Source organism: Sinohyriopsis cumingii, chromosome 18, assembly GCF_028554795.1.
Source record: "Sinohyriopsis cumingii isolate HCF-2022 chromosome 18, ASM2855479v2, whole genome shotgun sequence".
Classification (NCBI taxonomy): Eukaryota; Metazoa; Mollusca; class Bivalvia; order Unionida; family Unionidae; genus Sinohyriopsis; species Sinohyriopsis cumingii.
The window spans coordinates 15,717,856-15,740,700 of NC_142978.1; the positions used below are offsets into that span (position 1 = coordinate 15,717,856).

The window sequence follows — 22,845 nt, forward strand, 5'->3', positions numbered from 1 at the left end:
AGTCAGTGTTGTCAATAATATCCTTTTTTAACTGATAAAAATGAGTAAGTGACTGCAGCAGTAGTGGCCTTAGCAAATACAGGGCCCAATTTGGATGAATATGGCGGGGGCCTCTGGATTTATGTGTTGGGCCCCTCCCCCCTCCCCGTGATCACTGCATTTGGAAATAAACTTTCAAACAAGTTTTATATGATACTGAATGTAAAATTTTCATCACTGCTTTAATATTATTTTCTCTCTATATAGATATATTTTTAAAAGTTTCTAACGCAGGGGGCCCTTGTGAGTGTGGGGCCCAATTGGACCAAATCAGCTTAAGGCCAGCCCTCAGGACTGCAGTACTTGTTTTGTATCTTGGAAGTGCTGTAGAGAAGATTTTCCTTGCACAATGAAATTGTCATACGATAACAGCATTATGCCTTCCAAATTTAAGTGAAGATATGAATTTGGTAATAAAATGATTTAAAAGCATTGATGCAGTGAGGAGTCCAGCAACTGATCAAAAGGAAAAGCCTGAAATGGCTTAAAAGGTTTTGTTTTTACTTAAAAATTGGGATAAGTTCTCTAAAGATTCTTTTTAACTAAATTTAATGTAATTTTCATTACCAACCAAGCATGGCCCTTCCAACACGTATATATGCTGTTTTATGTTCAACTATTTCAGGATTGGTTCCCATTTTTTCAATGTAATTAGTGAACCTGGTACAATATGCACGAGATGAAATATGGCAAATCACAAATTCATTTCACCTATTAACAATGTGAACCCTGAAGTAATCTTTAAAACTTGACTTTCTTCAAAACTCAAAGCAGGTGTATATAATGCTATATTTGTAGCTTTGGATTTAAAGATCGGCTTGGATGTCTGCACCTGTTGTCATTACTGAGCACTATTCCAGTCTTCTAGTTCAATACAAGACTTCACAACTTCTTGTCATGCTTTTGGTTGCCTATTTCATATTTCATGTACACCTATCAAAACTTCTTTTCACCATCTGTTTGAAAAATGTCACACCTGTTGGAAAATCTAAGAACCATTCAGCCTCAATCTGAATGCACACACTAAATGCAGAACTCCTGGTTCAACAGCCCCATGATGCTTCATAAAGACCTGTTACAACATTGCCATTGATTTTTTCAACAAGAAGCTACATTCTGGGCTTCAGGTCCTTCATTACACTTGATAAAATCTATGGCTGAGAAATTGAATAAACTAATATTGAGTTAGCCTTTATGGTTGATGACTCACAGCTTCCCTAGTAAATTTCCTAAATGGTCTTTCTGATCAAATAAAAGAAATTGTATATGGCAGATCCAAGTGGTGAAAACAAAGAATGTCCCTAACTTTCCCTGGGCAAAATCAGAAAGGCTCAAGGATTTTTCATTCCCAGGTAGGGTACTGCATGTACCTACCTAAAGTCTGTTTAATGCGCACAGCTGTTGGAAATTGACTTGTCCAGTAGAAACATAAAAATTCAAGCTTATATAACCCTGACCACTGACCTCTACGCAGACCATCTGAAGAACAATCACTACTAAAATATAATACTTTAATACACACCTGTTACTACTGCATAGCTGGTACTTTTCCAAGTTGAAAATACCCAACTGTGTGAGGAGAATTCATCCTTCCATTTGACTGAAATAGAAGTTTCTAGAAGACTGCACTGCCCTTGCAACACACCATAGAGACATTGCACAAGTGCACTGCCCATAATTGTTTTCCCAGGATGCAGCCTTAGTGGGACACTAAAGCAGGGTGGGAGGAGGGAATCCAGCAAAGGAGGGGTGGTTTTCCTATGCTCTGCTTCTTTGTATACTTTGGGATTTAATAACATCTAACCCACACCACCCCGACAAGCCGCATTGTGAACTCTCTCATCTAAATCTAAATAAATGCAAATCATATTTTAGAGGCCATGCACACATTTTTCTTGATTCAGACAAAACAATTAAGTAATGTGGGTGTTATTTTCCCTGTTTATGGTCAAATTCAGTATGGACAATAACTAAAAATATTTGTTCTGTTAAAAATAATTCTCTGGAAAATGATCCATTCACAATGAAAACACACGGACATATGGAAAATTTAATATTATTAAATTTGATACATTGATTGATACATAAATTGATACACAAAGAAAGGCACTGCTGACTCACTTTGTGAAGATCCTTGTTCTATTCAATTTTCTTTGTCAACCTGCCATAGTACACATTCATTCCAAGAATGCTGTAATAAGCAGATGATTAATCATTATGATGGCATGATGGTTACCTGGTGAGGAGTGAGAATCTGAATTTCAGGTGATTAAGAAAGTTTGAAATGATTCCCTTTGGTCTAATTTAACATTATAGTTTACATTTCAACTTGTTTGTTTCTTTACAAAATTTTGACAAACTCACAAAGGGGAAAACCAATATTCAAATACTAATTTTATATTCTTATTAGAATATTCTGAGTAAGCAAACCATATTATGTGCATGCCACACAGAAGGTACTAAACACCCTTCCTGTGCCTCATTATTCTTACTGCCATCAGGGGTACTTGCTTATAGCAAATATGACCACAACATAACAAACTGAATTAGGTAATATTTCTTTATGGCAATGTAACCTAAGCTTACAAAACTGTAACAAGCTGTATTAGGAAATATTTATTTAAGGCAATGTAACCTAAGCCTACAGAACTGTAACAAGCTGTATTAGGAAATATTTATTTAAGGCCATGTAACAAACTGTATTAGGAAATATTTTTTTAAGGCAATGTAACCTAAGCTTACAGAACTGTAACAAGCTGTATTAGGAAATATTTATTTAAGGCAATGTAATCTAAGCTTAAGCTTAACTTACACTGCATCAGGCATTTATTTTTTCACAGCAATGTAACTTAAGTTTAAGGCAATATAACATACACTGCATCAGGCAATATTTGTTCACAACAATGTAACTTAAGTTTAAGGCAATGTAACTTATATTGTATCAGGCAATATTTGTTCATAGCAATGTAACTTGAGTTTAAGGCACTGTCACTTACACTGCATCAGGCAATTTGTTCACAATGTAACTTAAGTTTAAGGCAACATAACTTACACTGCATCTGGCAATATTTGTTCACAACAATGTAACTTAAGCTTAAAGCAATGTTACTACATGTACCTGTATCAGGAACAACAAAATTCTTTCAGCAATATATGTTAAGCTTTATCAGGCAATATTTACTTACTACAATGTAATTTAAGCTTACGGTAATGTTACAAGCTCCATCTTGCAACATTTTCTTTATGGCAATATTTCTTTACGGCAATGTCACTTTTGCTTCAAAACTGTTTTTTTATAAAAACAAGTTTCTTTCACTGATGACTCAAAAAGACAGACAGCTGATGCATTTGATTGAAAATCATGATATGTGGTGTTTTGGAAATTATGAATTCTTTTATTTCCTGAGGTGCCTATTAGAGATGTGTTTTATCTGTTTAATCTTTGAAATGACAAAAACCTCACAGGCGTGTGAATGCAATCTGTTTATATCAATAAACAGCCATTAAAGTATTCAGGCGATCAAAGGCAGTCAAATTTGAGGGACCTTGACCAGGTAAATTGAATTTTGTTAGAGGTGATTTGTCATTCATGTCTGTTGATGCCATGATTAATTTCTTACACTAATAGTGTCTTGTCCCATTCCTGAAATACCACTCAGTGATCCAAACTGATAAGTAACTTTGTTAATTACCATAATTGTGCAGTACCCCTAAAAGCTATCAATAAAAATGTTATCAGCACATATACCCGTATCAAAATACATGTACCATACAATTCAACTTAATGTAACTTTGTTTACTGGATTTTATATTGTCTACAATAGAGTTCAGTTCCAACTAATTCTTTTTTATATTTTTGACCTAAACAACTAATAAGAGAGACATTGTATTTAATGCTGACCTAGTTTTTCAGACTTTTCAAAATCAGTGGCAGTTTTGGTAAACAACTTTTTTTATTTTTTATTCTTTCTCAGGGTAAGAATTCAATTGTTAAGTCGAGCCAAGGTCATACCTGGATGATGTGATAATTTTCATGTAACAAACTTCTGTTTCTTGTGAAAGGTTTAACTCTTGACTCCCATCTGGGAATCGGTTTTGCATCTTAAGTTAGCCTTATACCTAATGTTTTGTATAGAAGTAGTGAGTGGGCTTTAAACTTTTGACATGTTAAGCTGTGTTGTTGTGACCAGTTTGAGCTAAGATTTTGTTTTCTTCAAATTACTGGAATTCAAGTGATTTTCCCTCGAAATACTAGTGCTCTAAATTAATTCTTGGACAAGGACATTTATCAATAATTAAACAAATGTTTTCATTTTTGTGCAGTGTTAATGCACACACAATCAGTTGAGCAAAAAATACTGAAAATTTTGAGTGGCATTAGTGAAATTCACCCCTTAACTAATGGAGGTTTTGGAATTTAAATAATTTTTTTTTGTTAGACTGGAACCATCAAAGTAAACAGCTTTACCTTTTAGCTTTTCTATTTCTTGAAGTTTGAATGTGTTTTGGATTTAGATTTGGACTAATTAAAAAAAGATAAGATGTTTTCCAATGTATGCATGTACTTGTACAGTAGATGCAGTGCTTATAACCATTCTTGCTTGAGACATTAGTTTCCTGATTTGTGAAGTCTTTGATAAACAGCTAAGAGCAGTTATGCATGTACTTGTTTATAAGTTGAGTCCAGTTGCAAACAACATACCATAAGTACTCGCTTTTAAGTCTAGTCAAACTGCTAGTCAAACTGCAGACAACAAAGATCCTGATGTAATGTGCCTGCAGATCTGGATCTGTGTCATTTGTTTTACTAACTACTCTCAACCAGATGTACAGACTCAGATCTCTTGTGATGGCAGATCTGGGTCGATGCAGTTTGCAGTTGGACTCGATTTATAAGTGAGTATATACAGTACTGGTTGTTATGAGTCTAGGCTCTCACAAAAAGTAACAGGAAAAAATTGAAGACAATAAGCTGTGTAAAATTTAACAAATAATTTATTTCCCTAGAATATCAAGTAAAAAATGAGAAAAAAGAACTTGTGGTTTTACGAATCAGATCCAAAAATAATGCAAGAGTTAAAAAATAGAAGTCCTAGTAGTAAAAAGTACTCAATGAAACTGAGTTCGAATCCTGATGAAATCCAAAATGGAAGACGATGACGTCTTTTGTAACCTGTGAAGTGCTGAAATGTCAACAGTCTCTTTACGGCAATGTGTGTGCATTAACACTGCACAAAAATGAAAACATTTGTTTAATTATTTCACAATTTTTACCTGCCCCTCCCACCAAAGAATATTAAGACATCATTTTACCTGAATGCTGCTTTTCTGCATATACTGGAGTAGAATGCCTTGTTCTGAGCTATTTGGCATCATCTAAATTCATGACAGATTGAAGCGGGTGGTATTAGAGAAACAGGAAAGATGCATCTAAACAACGTTACCAAGTAATGTAGACCTTACATGTGCATAAAAAATGGAGCAAAACAACTTGATTTTTCATACTCAATTATTTTAGCAAACAATTTCAAGTTCCAGAGCTGGAGCCTGTGTCTGGATCTTAGACTTCCTGTAGTTAGATTTAATGCAGACCAGTCCAGACACTGATGATGGAGAGATGAACCTTTGAAAATTATTGTGTGAATTTTGAGATTAAGAAGAAAACAAGGCAGCTTGGATGAGAACTCATGGGTCAAATAAGCAAAATAAAAAAATAAGTAACATTTTCCCCCATCTGCTGACATGCTCAGGCAAAATATCCTGTCAAAAAACACTTTCACATCAAAGCATCTCTGTGACTTAGAAACAGCTAAACTCAAATGTCAGAAATATTGATAAATTCTTTATTCCCAAATCACCACCTTGGTTAAGACCTTCCAAAATAATATCTGACCATTTTGAAATCAAATGGCCCATGACCAATCATCTACTTTCAGCAAAATGAATGAAATCAGAGCCTTGAAAGATGTAGACCAGTTCTGAAACAGCCAATGCAACACCCCATGACACCATCTCAAGCTAGTAACCAGATCAAGCCACAATTTTTCCTGCAGAATTACAGCCATACTCCAAAGCTTTGAACTACAGTGAAACCCCTCAATGAAACCCCTCAGTGAAAACAAATTGCGTCTTTTCAGATTTCTGTATACAGACTGAAACCCTTGCAGAATCCTAAACCTTACATGCCATCAATATCCCTGAATAATGAACATGATGTTTTCAAAGAATCTGGGAAAGTGCTGGTTCTCTGTATGTTTGATGCTTTAGCCTTAGCAGCATATTTCTGATATTGTTATCTACAAGCGAAATTTACTCTCTAGACTCGTGACAATATTCATATAATCCAAAATTAATTATTGGTGTTTTATTGTCTGTGGTCTGAAATTTCTTGGATCAACAGGTAAAATATAGGGCCAGTCCGAAAACTGAAAACAAAGTTATTTTCTCTTTTGGTCTTACAGAGATTCAATGAAATTATTCAAGTGAGTTTTCACTTAATATTAATAATACATGTATCTATAACATCCAAACAAATTTTTGATGATTCAAGTGATGAACAATGTGACCACTTCATAAAGTAAAGTTACTTATCAGTTCTAATTATTGTCACAGTTATGTCAAAGATGTTCAATACCTCCACAAAATTATATTTATCATGCAATGTCATTCATTTCAAGGGAAAAAGATCTAACTTCCAACTATGCTTCGGAGACATGGTTGCAAAAACACTTTATATTTTTATGAAGGGTCACCGGTCTGGTCTGATTTATATCAGCTAACATTTTTTTTCAAGGTCTTTTAATAGGAAAAAATAGCTTTTTGTTTTCAAATAATCTTACTATTCAACTCATAATATAGATATTTTTCGTAAAGAAAACTGTTCAACATGCATAGAATGTCTACTGTATCTACTGAACCTTATGTCAGTGTAAAACTATATCTCTGTTCCTTTCTGTAATATCTACCACTTGGGTCTAAACTAAATCTTTGTTCCTTTCTCTAATACCATCCACTTAGGTCTAAACTAAATCTCTGTTCTTTTCTGTAATACCTCACACCTGGGTCTAAATTAAATCTCTGTTCCTTTCTCTAATACCATCCACTTGGGTCTAAAACAGATCTCTGTTCATTTCTGTAATACCTACCACTTGGGTCTAAATTAAATCTCTGTTCCTTTCTGTAATACCATGATCCATCCACTTAGGTCTAAACTAAATCTCTGTTCCTTTCTGTAATACCTCACACTTGGGTCTAAATTAAATCTCTGTTCCTTTCTCTAATACCATCCACTTGGGTCTAAAACAGATCTCTGTTCATTTCTGTAATACCTACCACTTGGGCCGAAACTAAATCTTTGTTCCTTTCTCTAATACCATCCACATGGGTCTAAAACAAATCTCTGTTCCTTTCTGTAATACCATGATCCATCCACTTAGGTCTAAACTAAATCTTTGTTCCTTTCTCTAATACCATCCACTTAGGTCTAAACTAAATCTTTGTTCCTTTCTGTAATACCACCAACTTGGGTCTAAACTAAACTTTTGTTCCTATCTCTAATACCACCCACTTGGGTCTATCATGAACTACGATGACACCACAGTCCCTAGAGTAAGGACACTACATTTATCTCTTTATTTAAAATTACAGCCTCTGGCTTGAGCAAGTTAATGGATTTTTCTAAATTTCTTAAAAATTCTTAAAATTTGTCTAAACATCTTTGTACAGTTTCATTATGCAGAATCAGTGATGACAGTTTCTTATTTATTCCAGTTGGATTATGGCATTTCACATTCACAGCAACTTGTTCTTCATCAGTTAGTTTAGATGCTTTGATATGTAAATGTTGTTTTGGATTGGCTATTTGGCCCATGCATGAACAAATGAGTGAAATTTGGTCTCTGTTTTTTGGGCATATTGGACAAACGATTTTTGCCTGCACATCTCCTTTTTCCACAAAACCCAAACTTGCTGTTAAGTGTTTCAAATGATCATCTGTCTGTGTTAGCTTTAGTCAGGTCTCATTAAATCTCATGAGAGGAAGTCTAAAATTGGGACAAAAGCCTGTTTGGATTGGACAATATTTTGCCTCCAGCAAATCAGGTCTCAAAAACTGCATTTTCTTTTAAGATGTACTTTACCTTGTACATAGAATGTCTGTATTTCTTTTGGCATCTCAGTAAAACTACAGCTTTGTTCTATGTTATAATACCATGCAGTTAGGTATATCACAAGGTTATGGACCAACCAATAGGTATGTGTGTGTGTGTGTGTGTGTGATTTTGATTTTTAATGTAGCTTTAACAATTTTCCAGTCATATCGCAACAATGTCTGCAGTGTGGCAGTTGTTGTTGTTGTTGTTGTTGTTCTAGGGTTTAACGCCATTTTTCAGCACAAGATAGGCTATACATGGCGGCCAGCATAACTGGTGGAAGAAGAACCCTGGAAAACCCAGGAAAGAACCACCTACCCACGAGAAGCTAATGGCAGGCTTTCCCACGTACCCACGCTAGCCAAGCCTTGGACTCGAATCCACGCAGAGGTGAGATGGCAGTGGTCAGGAATGGTGAGCGCTTTAGACCACTCGGCCACTCGGGGCCCCCAGTGTGGCAGTTTAAAGTGATGTCTAGCAATGGGGCATCATGTCACAGACATGTAGCATGATGTCCCACCCAGTCACATTATTCTGATACCAGGCCAACCAGTCCTAACACTAACTTAATGCTGAGCGCCTAGCGAGGCAGCTCTTAGTACCATATAGAAATCTTTGGTATGACTCTGCTGGGGTTCGAAACCCACGACCTCCTGCATCTGGGGCGGATGCTCTAACCACTAGGCCACTGGAGCGGTCCCAAAGAATAGGAGTACTACCTCAAGATGCAAAATTACAGCTTTCAGCCTTACTGTTTTAATGAGCATAAGGCAATAGACTCTGGTGAGTACTGCCCACCAAGATCATACTGTAATATATTGCAATATATACATGACTATAGCATTATTTATCAATACATATTGCTGCTAATGCTACCATTTGGAAAATCATGTACTAATACCAACTGTCACAGATTTGCTGAGCATGCCAGTTTTATAATACTAATATGTTCGACAAAATAATCAAATAAACTTATTTCATCCGGACAGAAAAGATCACCTCATGTGAGAACTACTTCGACAGAATTCATAATGTACATTTGGATCTTTTAATGCAAACACAGACGTGACTCCTTAATTAGTGTAATTGTTTCACTCTAAACACAGTACTGCACATTTAAGTTGATCCTCTGTATAATCAGTTGCAAAACCTGAAGACTCGTTACTAACATTTAATCAGTTCTTAAAGCAAACTTGATAAAGCACTTTTCATTAGTTTCACTGCAATGACTCGGTGGATTGTATTCAGAGGGTGACCCACCAGTTATCTGGGTTGAGTAAACACAACATAACAAGGTCATTTAAAACACTGCTAATTAATCATACCAGATTTGTTCTGTTTGAATGTTTTCATTGGATGATAATTTGGTCACTTAGCACATTGTGCAGTCAGATGCATATCTACAACATTTATGAATGACCACTTACTGTCCTTATGAATGACCACTTATGTCATTATGAATGACCAATTACTGTCATATCATATATGTGAATCAATAAATGAAGGTAGATATAAGCATTCAGTATGCTTTAAGGGCATAAATGACCAGACAAAGGCTGATAAGCTGATTCAAGTATGAAAATGAATGACCAGATAAAGGCTGAAAAGTTGATTAACTATGAAGGGCATGAATGACCAGATAAAGGCTGTTAAACTGATTCAAGTATGAAAATTAATGACCAGATAAAGGCTAAAAAGTTGATTCAAGTATGAAGGGCATAAATGACCAGATAAAGGCTGTTAAACTGATTCAAGTATGAAAATGAATGACCAGATAAAGGCTGATAAGTTGATTCAAGTATGAAGGGCATGAATGACCAGATAAAGGCTGATAAACTGATTCAAGTATGAAAATGAATGACCAGATAAAGGCTAAAAAGTTGATTCAAGTATGAAGGGCATAAATGACCAGACAAAGGCTGATAAACTGATTAAAGTATGAAGGGCATGAATGACCAGATAAAGGCTGATAAGATGAGTAAAGTATGAAGGACATGAATGACCAGATAAAGGCTGATAAACTGATTAAAGTATGAAGGGCATGAATGACCAGATAAAGGCTGATAAACTGATTAAAGTATGAAGGGCATGAATGACCAGATAAAGGCTGATAAACTGATTAAAGTATGAAGAGCATGAATGACCAGACAAAGGCTGATAAACTGATTAAAGTATAAAGGGCATGAATGACCAGTTAAAGGCTGATAAACTGATTAAAGTATGAAGGGCATGAATGACCAGATAAAGGCTGATAAGTTGATTCAAGTATGAAAATGAATGACCAGATAAAGGCTGATAAACTGATTAAAGTATAAAGGGCATGAATGACCAGATAAAGGCTGATAAACTGATTAAAGTATGAAAATGAATGCTTGACCCCTTTGATTTAAAGTAGGAATAAAACACTAGTACCAAGGAAAATTTTACTTGCCCAAATTTCAAAATGAATAATCTAGGATGTCGGTCTATGTGAATGTCACAGATCATCCATGAGTTCTTTTACAAATCAACTATCTGGATGCCAAATGCCTGACTTACTCACTCAAACAAACCAATAATGTGCGCCCCACAATTTTTACTTATTACGATGCACATCCAGAGATTCCATTACACTGGAATATGCTGGTTTTTACCCGTAAAATTTGCCCTTGTACCAGAAAAAATTACACTGTCTGAATTTATGTCCCGGTGACAAACTGTAAAATGTGTTACTTGCAAGTTGACTGTCACAATATCAAAGTCGGTCAGAAGCTGATCTCTTCTTTTCAAGAAACTGTGCTTCCATATCCCTACCAACTTTAATCAGTGATTGGCAACAACAGCAAAGCAAGAAAAGAGGAAGAATCGGTTCATGTCTCTGATGAATTCAGGTTGGTGTAACAGTATATACATAAGGTATAATTCTGCCTTCCTAGCAGCGTTTCCTTTTACACATAATTGTGTGCCAGAGATGCACATTGGAGATAGGGTTAGTACTTATTTTTTATGCAATGGATTCGTATAATGCGATAAGGATTTATTCAAAATCCAATGTGTAGAATGAGGGTTGGCATCTTGTATACTACGAGCATATGCATTGTTATGATGGAGTAGCTTACCTTAGTCTCACGAGCCCTCACGCGATTTCCAGTGCTATGAAAGACCACCTGTCTTGAAAGACCAGGTTCTCTTGCACAGATTTAATGGTTATATAGTGTTATGAACTGTTACGTAAAAACCACCTGTCTTGAGAAACCACATTTTTTTGGCAGAAGGGGTGGTCTTTCGAGAAGAGGTTCTACTGTAATGCAAGCAGGATTTATTCAAAATCTAATGCTTAGAATGAGGGTTGTTATCTTGTATACTTCACGCATAGGCACTGTTATGATGGAGTAGCTACCTTAATCTCGCGAGCTCTCACGTGATTTCCATCAAGCTCATCAACATGTTATCCTGACAAACTAACCTCAGTGCTTGTTGGACTAGAAAATGATCTCCAGATGAAAACAGCATACACTCAGAATCACTAGCCAAGAAAGTGAAAGAAGCAGAACACAACAGAGTAGCTCTAAGGAAAAATGGAGAAAATAATTCCCTTGAATGGAATACGGCACACTGATTGGGGTTATTGGTGTGATATGTAGTCACATGATTGCGAAGACTGCAAAAGAGAATAATCCTTTTGTGACAGGGTTTAAGAATTTTAACAAATCTGCTCTATTCACCACAAGATATCTGGCAAACACATTATTACCTAAAGCATTCTTTCAAAACAAAGAAATCAGTAAGCTTGCAGAGACAAATGTTTTTATTTGTAAAAACTGTTTTGAGCGACCTCTGCTAAGAGTGACCACCTGTCATTTCCGACCACAATCGTAATGCATGGATTGATTTTATTATATAAACACGCTGAACGTGACCCGTGAAGTCTTGACAAAATATGCATTTCGACACTGCTTGATGAATGACGGCATTGCAAAAAACAAAGATTAACTTCACCAACCTTTATTTAATCCAATGACCATTTATATATTCTATAATTATTTTTACAAACAATAAAAAGAGGCTGGCTAATGGTATCTGAAATTGTGTGAGTAAGTTCATAGTGTTTCATATTTTCTATTGTAAGTCAGACTAAAGTACCTGTAGAGTATTCCAGCACTTAGCCTGGTTCCCGGCCGTACCGTAGCGGGACCATCGTAGCTACCGCGGATATGTATGAGTAGGACCCAGTATCCAGCCCTATGAATGACCGTATCAAAAGAACAGAGACAGACACTACTGACCTTTATGTAATAATTTGTAACAATGATCGATTGAACTGTAAAGATTGTTCTGATTAAAAACACCCACGAAAAGAACCAAAAAAAAAGGATTCTGGCTACTAGTTTGTATATATACTAGTGACAGACAGTACAGTTTGTAAACCAGGCTAATGTACATGTCGCAAATTTGCCATTTTAGTACCAAAATTACAGTAGCAGTCGTGTATACTGTTTGTCTGTAGAGTTAATCCGTATGGGGGTGGGGGTGGGGGGTAAATAAGGTCTTTGTCTATTAAACCAGCAAGTGAGAATCACTTGAGGGATTTGATTGATATAAAGGCTTGTGACGTTTGTTTTGTTTTTTCCACCTGATGTTACAGTAATTACATCCCAGTCACCAAGCTGTCATCTATTCAAGTAATTACATCCTAGTCACCAAGCTGTCATCTATTCAAGTAATTACATCCCAGTCACCAAGCTGTCATCTATTCAAGTAATTACATCCCAGTCACCAAGCTGTCATCTATTCAAGTAATTACATCCCAGTCACCAAGCTGTCATCTATTCAAGTAATTACATCCCAGTCACCAAGCTGTCATCTATTCAAGTAATTACATCCCAGTCACCAAGCTGTCATCTATTCAAGTTGGTAAGACTGGGTTATACACTTTGTTTATAAAGTTAATCCCTCTATGTCTTCTTTGAGTTAAACCATTGACTTTTGTCTCTGAGTAAATGATTTTGTTTCTGGATGAGATAACTATTTCTTTTTATTTAATATTTCTTTTTATTTAATTAATTGTTAGATATGAAATGCAAATGTATAGATTTTTCACATTTTGCCAAAGCCTAGTCAAAACCATCTTTACAATCGATATTACAACTGAGCACTGATACAATGTTATCCCTAGTACCTTAATAACAATGGAAGAACCTCCAACTAAAACGAAACAAATTTAATGCTGGAGACAATAATTTTTATAACTGAAACAAGTGTAAAAGAGCAGACCACTTGTAAAATAGCGGTTTAAACATCAATAAAACAAATTTAGGGTGATATAAAGGAAAAGGAGTAAATCAGAAATGATTTCATATGCTAATTTAAGTACATGTGATCTTCAAATGTAAATGTGATTCCTGTTCAATGATAGAAGTATATCTTTATTGCTATATAATTTTGTTTTCAGAAGAATGCATACAATATTTTAGTAAAAATTATTAATACAGAATAGAATATTGTACAGTGACTGTGGTTATTTTTCTTACAATTCTTCTGAAACTGAAATTGTCCTTGGAAACTGGTCTTTTTGTACAAACCGTTATGACAGACACCTGTCTGAAGAGACCATTTTTTGTTGGCAGAAGGGGCAGTCTCTCATAACAGGTTTTACTGTATTACAAAGTGTTGGGGTCATTGTAGTTTTTGTTGATTTGAAACTTTGCTGCAATAAAAAAAAAGATTTAAAAGTTTAAGTGTAACTTACTAAAAAGAAGATGAATCATTAGCCTCTGAGTTTTGGGTAAATTTGTCTACCACAAAGGGCATTAAAACTGACAAGAGTACATATTTTATGACAGACAATAAATTAACTGCCATTTTGTTTAAAAAAATATTTTGGGGTTTTTGGAGGGCTTAAATATGTTATATTTAATGCATTGAAGCTGATAAAGTACAACCATAAACTACAAGGAAATGATGTAAAAAAAATTACTCTATGAATGGACAATGCATCTGTTTGTTAATTGTGCATGTTTGTTTATTTGTACTGTTTAGAGAAAGAGAGAGAGTATGCACTGCAAGTTGCAATTTTCTATTTCCAGCTTAAAAAGTATGGATCAGATGAAAATTTGGCGCTACATTCTTGACTCACACATTATTCACTTGACCCCTAGTTCTGACAGTTTTTTTGACCCTCAATTTTACACCCCTGGAGGATACACTGTTCCTGGTCTATTCAAAAAGACAACTTACAGTTAAGACTGGAGTTCCCATGGCTATCAAATTTGTCAAATAGAGTATTGGATTGCTGATTGTTCAAACTGGTCAAACAGAGTATTGGATTGCTGATTGTTAACAAGTCAGCCTAGTAGCCAGCTTCACCACACTGACTCCTCTAGTGCTGTTGTGTGAGACTAACTGCTGGTGGCAAAGCAATATAAATATTAAAGCACCCATATTTCTGACTCATAGATATTAATCCAAGCTTTTATTTCTTTTTGTTAAAAACAAATTAATAGCAACATGTTTGTTAGCCAGGGGACTTGCTTGGCTTGGATTCTGCCACTTTCTATTTATGGATGACTGTAAGGCATGCTGAAGTTAAATCTTTCACTTGAACCAAGTCACTAAAATCAAACATTTTGATTTGGTGCATGTAAACACATTAACTATAAGTGAACTTTAAACCAAAACAGTTAATTATAAGATAATTATGTTGGTGACTAACAGTGACAATAGTGGAATGGGAAAATATGGTCGAGTTTCCTCTGAACTTTCCCACCCCATTTTAAATATTTTGACATTCATGTTTGGGTATGGGTTCAGAGACAACTGGATATCGAATTTCCGCCACCTGGAGAAAACCAGATTCCTGAAATATAGAGTACATTTCAGCGATGTTTTTGTTGGTATCACATGACACGGAAAGGGGTTTATTGCTGATATCACATGACAACTGGACCTCTGATGACTTGGTGACGTAGGCTGCAAGATTTTTCTTTTAGTCAAATGACCATCAATGCAAATGACAAGTACCAGGTCACATTTCATTAACTTATTGGTTTTGCTTTTTTGTAACTTATTTTAAGACCATAGAGTTGCAATTTAGTTACTTAGTTAAAGACCATAGAGTTCCAATTTAGTTACTTAGTTTAAGACCATAGAGTTGCAATTTAGTTACTTAGTTTAAGACCATAGAGTTGCAATTTAGTTACTTAGTTTAAGACCATAGAGTTGCAATTTAGTTACTTAGTTAAAGACCATAGAGTTCCAATTTAGTTACTTAGTTAAAGACCATAGAGTTGCAATTTAGTTACTTAGTTAAAGACCATAGAGTTCCAACTTAGTTACTTAGTTAAAGACCATAGAGTTGCAATTTAGTTACTTAGTTTAAGACCATAGAGTTGCAATTTAGTTACTTAGTTAAAGACCATAGAGTTGCAATTTAGTTACTTAGTTAAAGACCATAGAGTTCCAACTTAGTTACTTAGTTAAAGACCATAGAGTTGCAATTTAGTTACTTAGTTAAAGACCATAGAGTTCCAATTTAGTTACTTAGTTAAAGACCATAGAGTTGCAATTTAGTTACTTAGTTAAAGACCATAGAGTTCCAACTTAGTTACTTAGTTAAAGACCATAGAGTTGCAATTTAGTTACTTAGTTTAAGACCATAGAGTTGCAATTTAGTTACTTAGTTAAAGACCATAGAGTTCCAACTTAGTTACTTAGTTAAAGACCATAGAGTTGCAATTTAGTTACTTAGTTTAAGACCATAGAGTTGCAATTTAGTTACTTAGTTAAAGACCATAGAGTTGCAATTTAGTTACTTAGTTTAAGACCATAGAGTTGCAATTTAGTTACTTAGTTAAAGACCATAGAGTTGCAATTTAGTTACTTAGTTTAAGACCATAGAGTTCCAATTTAGTTACTTAGTTAAAGACCATAGAGTTCCAATTTAGTTACTTAGTTTAAGACCATAGAGTTGCAATTTAGTTACTTAGTTTAAGACCATAGAGTTGCAATTTAGTTACTTAGTTAAAGACCATAGAGTTGCAATTTAGTTACTTAGTTTAAGACCATAGAGTTGCAATTTAGTTACTTAGTTTAAGACCATAGAGTTCCAATTTAGTTACTTAGTTAAAGACCATAGAGTTGCAATTTAGTTACTTAGTTAAAGACCATAGAGTTCCAATTTAGTTACTTAGTTAAAGACCATAGCGTTCCAACTTAGTTACTTAGTTTAAGACCATAGAGTTGCATTTTCGTTACTTAGTTTAAGACCATAGAGTTCCAATTTAGTTACTTAGTTAAAGACCATAGAGTTGCAATTTAGTTACTTAGTTTAAGACCATAGAGTTGCAATTTAGTTACTTAGTTAAAGACCATAGAGTTGCAATTTAGTTACTTAGTTAAAGACCATAGAGTTCCAATTTAGTTACTTAGTTTAAGACCATAGAGTTCCAATTTAGTTACTTAGTTTAAGACCATAGTGTTGCAATTTAGTTACTTAGTTAAAGACCATAGTGTTGCAATTTAGTTACTTAGTTAAAGACCATAGTGTTGCAATTTAGTTACTTAGTTTAAGACCATAGAGTTCCAATTTAGTTACTTAGTTTAAGACCATAGTGTTGCAATTTAGTTACTTAGTTAAAGACCATAGAGTTGCATTTTAGTTACTTAGTTTAAGACCATAGAGTTCCAATTTAGTTACTTAGTTAAAGACCATAGAGTTGCAATTTAGTTACTTAGTTTAAGACCATAGAGTTCCAATTTAGTTACTTAGTTTAAGACCATAGAGTTGCAATTTAGTTACTTAGTTAAAGACCATAGAGTTCCAATTTAGTTACTTAGTTTAAGACCATAGAGTTCCAATTTAGTTACTTAGTTTAAGACCATAGAGTTCCAATTTAGTTACTTAGTTTAAGACCATAGTGTTGCAATTTAGTTACTTAGTTTAAGATCATAGTGTTGCAATTTAGTTACTTAGTTTAAGACCATAGTGTTGCAATTTAGTTACTTAGTTTAAGACCATAGAGTTGCATTTTAGTTAATTAGTTTAAGACCATAGAGTTGCAAGATGTGGATAATTAAGACCTTGTAATAATGCATCAGGAAATCTCTGTTTATTTCCACTGTGTACAACAGTGTGAACAGCATTTTGCATGTCAGTGAATCAATGTGATTAAAGGGATTATCTTTTCCAACTTGAATACTCTCTATGGATTATGACTTGGTCTATTTAAATTTATTTATTTTAAACAATTTTAAATGATTTACTAATTACTGCCCATTTATCAGAGAAGCTATAATTATATGAAGTGATTAGGCAATGTTTATATTTTACATGTATACATTTTCATCTATCAAACTACATGAACATGTAAACCATTAAACAAACATTCTCTATTCTTATAACATGAAAGTATAAATGTATGATTTGACTTGTTACATTTACAGCTTTGTACGCTACTCAATGTATTAAATTTAATCAATGAGTTAATAATAATAACAGCAAACAACTGTTATTCTTTTTCTTCATCTTCTTCCTATTATTATTATTGGATAAATAAAGCAAGGCTGCCCTTCAAAATGCATCAAGTATTGAAGGTGCCCTCTGGAGTGGACGTTTACCATGCTTTCTACAAATTATGTGGCTAACATTAATTATCTGGACAAAATCTGTCCCTCAAAGGTTCTTGATAATCAACATTTAGTGCAAGGCAAAAAAAGGTATCTGTGGTTCAAGTGAACTGACCAACCCTATTTTTTTTTCTTTTTGTGGGAAAAAAAAATGGACAAAAACTTTGGAAGAAAAAAAAATTAACAAAGAGCCATATCTATAACTGAAATTAAATTCAGGAGATGAATAACACTTTTTTTCAAATCCATCTAAACAAAAAAAAAGTTTGTACTGACCTATCTTTCCTAATTCCTTTTAATGTAACCAGAACCACACCATTCTCTTTATTTGCCTGACATATACATGTGTGACAAATAACTTAACACACAAAGAAAACTTATAAGTTGTTTATCTTTAATATCAGCACAGCTGCCACGATGATGTTTTATGACAAGGTCATTATATTGAACTGCCTGTAACAGCAGCAGCATTACCACCAAATAACTGTCATGGTACAACCTCACCATAGGCAGTTGGTACAGCATTTTTGTCTGCCACAATAAAACCTCACCATAGGCAGTTGGTACAACATTACTGTCTGCCATAGTAAAACCTCACAGACGCAGTTTGTACATTTTTGTCTGCCAGAGTAGAACCTCACCATTGGCGGTTAGTACAACTTCTTTTGTCCGCCACAATAAAACCTTACCATCAGCTGTTGATAAAATACCAAATGTCTATGAACGTACAAACTTTCCATTGGTAGTTACAACACTTTTAATAACTCGCTAATCAACAAAACTGCCTTGATACTCAATGTAAATAGTCACTAAGTACTTCATTATGGAAACTGATCTAGACGTCAGGTAGCATTGTTAATATTAATGAAATTTTACTTGTTCTGTTAAACTACCTGCAATTCTACTGTGTGATTTTCTATACTCACTCATTCTTAAGTGGTGGATTCATTAAATTTCGGAAGGATTCATGTAATTTCTGGGGAAACAATACTCTCATGATTTATTTTATAACTTCTATTAATGATCTTATTACTTCAATTTGCAATTTCACCAGTCAGCCCTCCCCACAAAAATGTGTTTCCTATTGCAGTGGTTTTAAAAGTTGGGGTAGACAGGTCAATTATTGTTCTGAACATTTCACATATTTAATGTGATTGTGAGTGATTTTTTATTTTTTATTATTATTTTTTTCCATGGAGGAAGAAAGTGTTAGGGTCAGCAATGAGGAACAGGGACAGTTGGCTGATGGCAAGCACATTTTCTCTTGGCAAAATATAAATTAATAAAAAAAGGAATAAATAAACAATTAGATGAACAGATGTAGGAGCAGGCAAGTGGGTGCAAGAATTAACAAGAATAAATGAAGGTTAAACAGATCAATAAATGATTACAAAACAAGCAACAAAAAGAATTACAAATATATTATTCTTTTGTGGTTTTAACAATGTTTTTGTGGTTTTGTTCGTTTCATACCAATTTTCAGCACATGAAAGGCAATACATGATGGCCAGCTTATTTGGTGCAGGAATAATGTAGGAAAACCCTCAGGAATAATGCAGGAAAACCCCCAGGAACAACGCAGGAAAGCCCCCAGGAATAACGCAGGAAACCCCCCCCCAGAACAATGCAGGAAAAACCCCAGGAACAACGCAGGAAAACCCCCAGGAACAACTGAAAATCTACAAGAAGCTACTGGCATGCTTTCTCACATATGGTGACTAAGCAAAAACAAAAAACATGAATTTACATGAAGCTAAGTAAATAAACATTACAAGATTGTAAGATTATGAGATGAGATAGAAAACATGTTTCATTAATAAAGTGACACTTAAGATAACTGAACCTAAGTGTAACCAGATGGGTTATTACACTATGTAAATCACAAAAAAAGGATGAATGCTACTTTAAAAAGGGGATTATTGTTTTCATAACATCTGGAAATAAACCATTTATCTTCTTAGCCTGTAGCCCTTGGGTACACACAATAATAAGCCACAAATAAACCCTAATGAAAACTAAGCAAGTCTTCATCATTATTTCATACATCTAGTAGACTGCAAAGTATAACTATTCTTAAATAACAATGTATGCATGACACCCCCCCACCCCCCCATACAACTGAACCTTCACAAGTTCTCTTTAAGGAGTCTGGGGACGTTCACAAACACTATAAGTCTATTATTCAATTATGATTTTCTGTGAATGATTTTTGGTCAAAAATCAGGTTAATAACCATTCCCGTTTCAGATTCAAAGCTATTTAGAGCTAATGCTCATTTTGACATTTGGATAAATTAAATGATCAATAATTGATCTTTGATCTATCAAAACATACTGACAAATTAAAATGCAACTTTAATGCAGGCATGCACAGCTTCCTCCAAGGCATTGGCCAGTAAATGATTTTAAAGCCCCACCCTACAAGTGGATAAAGCCAGGTTGCAGGCAGGATCAGGTTTTTACATGCCTACTTTAACAGATTCTCTAGTACTGAATAGTCTGTAAACCTTCCTGGACAAGTACAATTTTATATTACTAGCTCTGAATGTTTTATACCATATAAACCTATTGATAATTTTGACATGACATCATCCCTAACCAATCAAAAATCACTATCTGACTCATTCAAGTTGGTAACTGACTTCTGAAGTTTTAATCGTTTTAGACCTCTGTCTTTGATAGCAAAGAAAATTCTTCTAGCCTGTTATTTTTTTATTTCAAAAATCTAAATATTTATGATTAATAACATGTTGAATGCATTCCCAAGATTTTCAAAATTGATTTTGAGAAATTCTACAAAATTAGACATTTGTAAGACAAGATGAAGTTATTAAGACCTGAGTAAACCAAATGTTTTCCCCCATCAGAACCAGGAGTTGTAGCCCATAGGTCAAAATTATCAATAATATTGCTGCACATAAAAATCATAACTCATGAGGCACTTGGATTTAGTCTAATGACCATTTTTATATTTTTCATGTGAGTGGTGTGACAGTGTCAAACAATAAAGTGATCATGTTTCCAAGCAAGATGAGAAATAACATATGCAATTGTATGGCTGGCTAAAGCCAATCTACAGCATTACTAAGGCTCATACCCTTACAAATGTATTAGGATACAGAACCCTACATTACAAAATGGAATCAGAATCAATATTAAACAGTTGGTGGATGCAAATAAGGAGACAACCAATTTATACCAGCAAGGTGATAATGGTGAGAAACAAGTCATTGTTGACTTTGGAGAGGGTATAATTGCTCCAGTGGGAAGACAGTATTGCACTACACAGGGCTGCATGGAATAAAGCCCTGGGCAACATGCTAGTATCATTACTACTGTAAAGACTCTGAAATCAGCACTGTATATATGTAATAATTTTAAATTAAGCCATACCAATGTAAAATTATAATTGTAATTATTGCCTCCTTGATTATTTGTTTATTCAATAAACTTGTACTGAACTGTCTGTCATACCAGTCTAGTAGTAACTGCATATGATAGTAAACTGTAGGAAAAAAGTTTGAAACCTGACTTGGCATTCAGTTAAATAATAATAATAATAATAGCAATAATAATAATAATAATAATAATAGCATTAATAATAATAATAAGTCTTGTTAATATTAGTCATTCTGCAAATGTCAAGTTAAACTTTAACTTGAAGCCAACAATGAAGACATCCATTGTACCATAAAGTAATTTATTTGCATCAACACTGAAAAAGCACTGCCACCCTCTAATCTTTTCAAAACTTTAATAACTTACTGGGTTTTTTTAAATTTATTTTAAAACAGTTTCCCCAGGGCCCTTATACTGACAGTTAAAATACATCCAATCATCAACGAATGACCAGACGTTGTTGAGCACTAATGTATATTGTTTCTGGTAATTTATTTTCTTTTGAAATATTCCTCTCCGACAGTGTTTGCACTGAGAATCAATAGGATCCAATAAATATTCAGGATTCCGGGAAAAGAACTTTGGATACGGCTCATATGTCAACAGTTACACTAACGGCAGGCATTGTCCTAATCAAATAAAACTTGTGCCGTAGGTCAAACGGCGCGTGCACAAAGCGTGTCCTGAAAAGAAGCCGGTATCTGGACTAAATCAAACATAAAGGTATTATGAACGAAAAAGATACGAATAAATTTGCTGAAGTCACTCATACCCAAAATCGCAATGGAGATCAATATGTGTCTGCTACCAACTACAAATGGGATATTACGGATAAACGAATCTCTCATCTAGAGCCCCACTAAAGACAGGACACCTTTCATTTATTCAGCTTCAGCAACCATGATTACATCTGATCGATTCGGACGAATAAAATCAAACTTACCTTTTGTCTTCACAGTTGTCTTTCTATATATACTCCATCGAAATACTCCAATCTGAAATTTCACCAGTGTAACAATGCGACCCCAAAAACAGACGATCGTAAATTTTCATTATTGTCGAGCATGCATTATCCTAATCGCAGAGCTCTCCAGCTGCAAAAGGTAGGAAAGGTGGCGACAAGTTCCCGTATCATGACCTTTGACTTTATGATTCCCAGGCAAGTCGGAATCTACATGCACATTTAGATCTCCAAGAAACAGAAAGGTTTACAATATTTAAATCGTTGAGGATGAAAAGGATTATCTTCACGTGCCAAAAGAAGTAGTGTACATTTCTCAGTGTACACAAGTAAATCCAAAATAAGAATACGAATATCTAATGTTATAAACCTAGTTCATTCACAAAAAAAAAAATTATTTATAAGAAACCAGCACTGGTCCAAAAAGTAGTGATTACGTCTGGCCAAACCTTAATTTATAATGCGCAATGAACTGTAGCAAAAATTGCGTCATTGTGCACCAATCAGAACTCAAGTGTGTATTATGACTCGTTAATATGCAGCACTGTTGGACTTTTGTGGCTGCCAATTATAGTTGGGCATGCTGCTAAATGGGTTTTTTTGTGATTTTTTTTTTTTTTTAAATCAGACGTGGTGCTTATGCAAACATAATGTATAACTCGGTCATTCAGTACAATTTTCACGGACCTTTTCA

At 34.5% G+C, this 22,845-nt stretch overlaps 1 protein-coding gene across 2 annotated transcripts in view; it reads right to left on the minus strand.

Annotated features, from left to right (window-relative positions):
• Positions 1–22,595, minus strand: part of LOC149776139 (uncharacterized) — a 332,110-nt gene extending 309,515 nt beyond the window's left edge. For both annotated transcript variants that reach the window (XM_089942420.1, XM_089942418.1), the window contains exon 1: positions 22,134–22,595. The gene's annotated coding sequence lies outside the window, so the exon portion shown is untranslated. The remainder of the gene's footprint in view (positions 1–22,133) is intronic.
• Between the last annotated feature and the right edge of the window lie 250 nt (positions 22,596–22,845).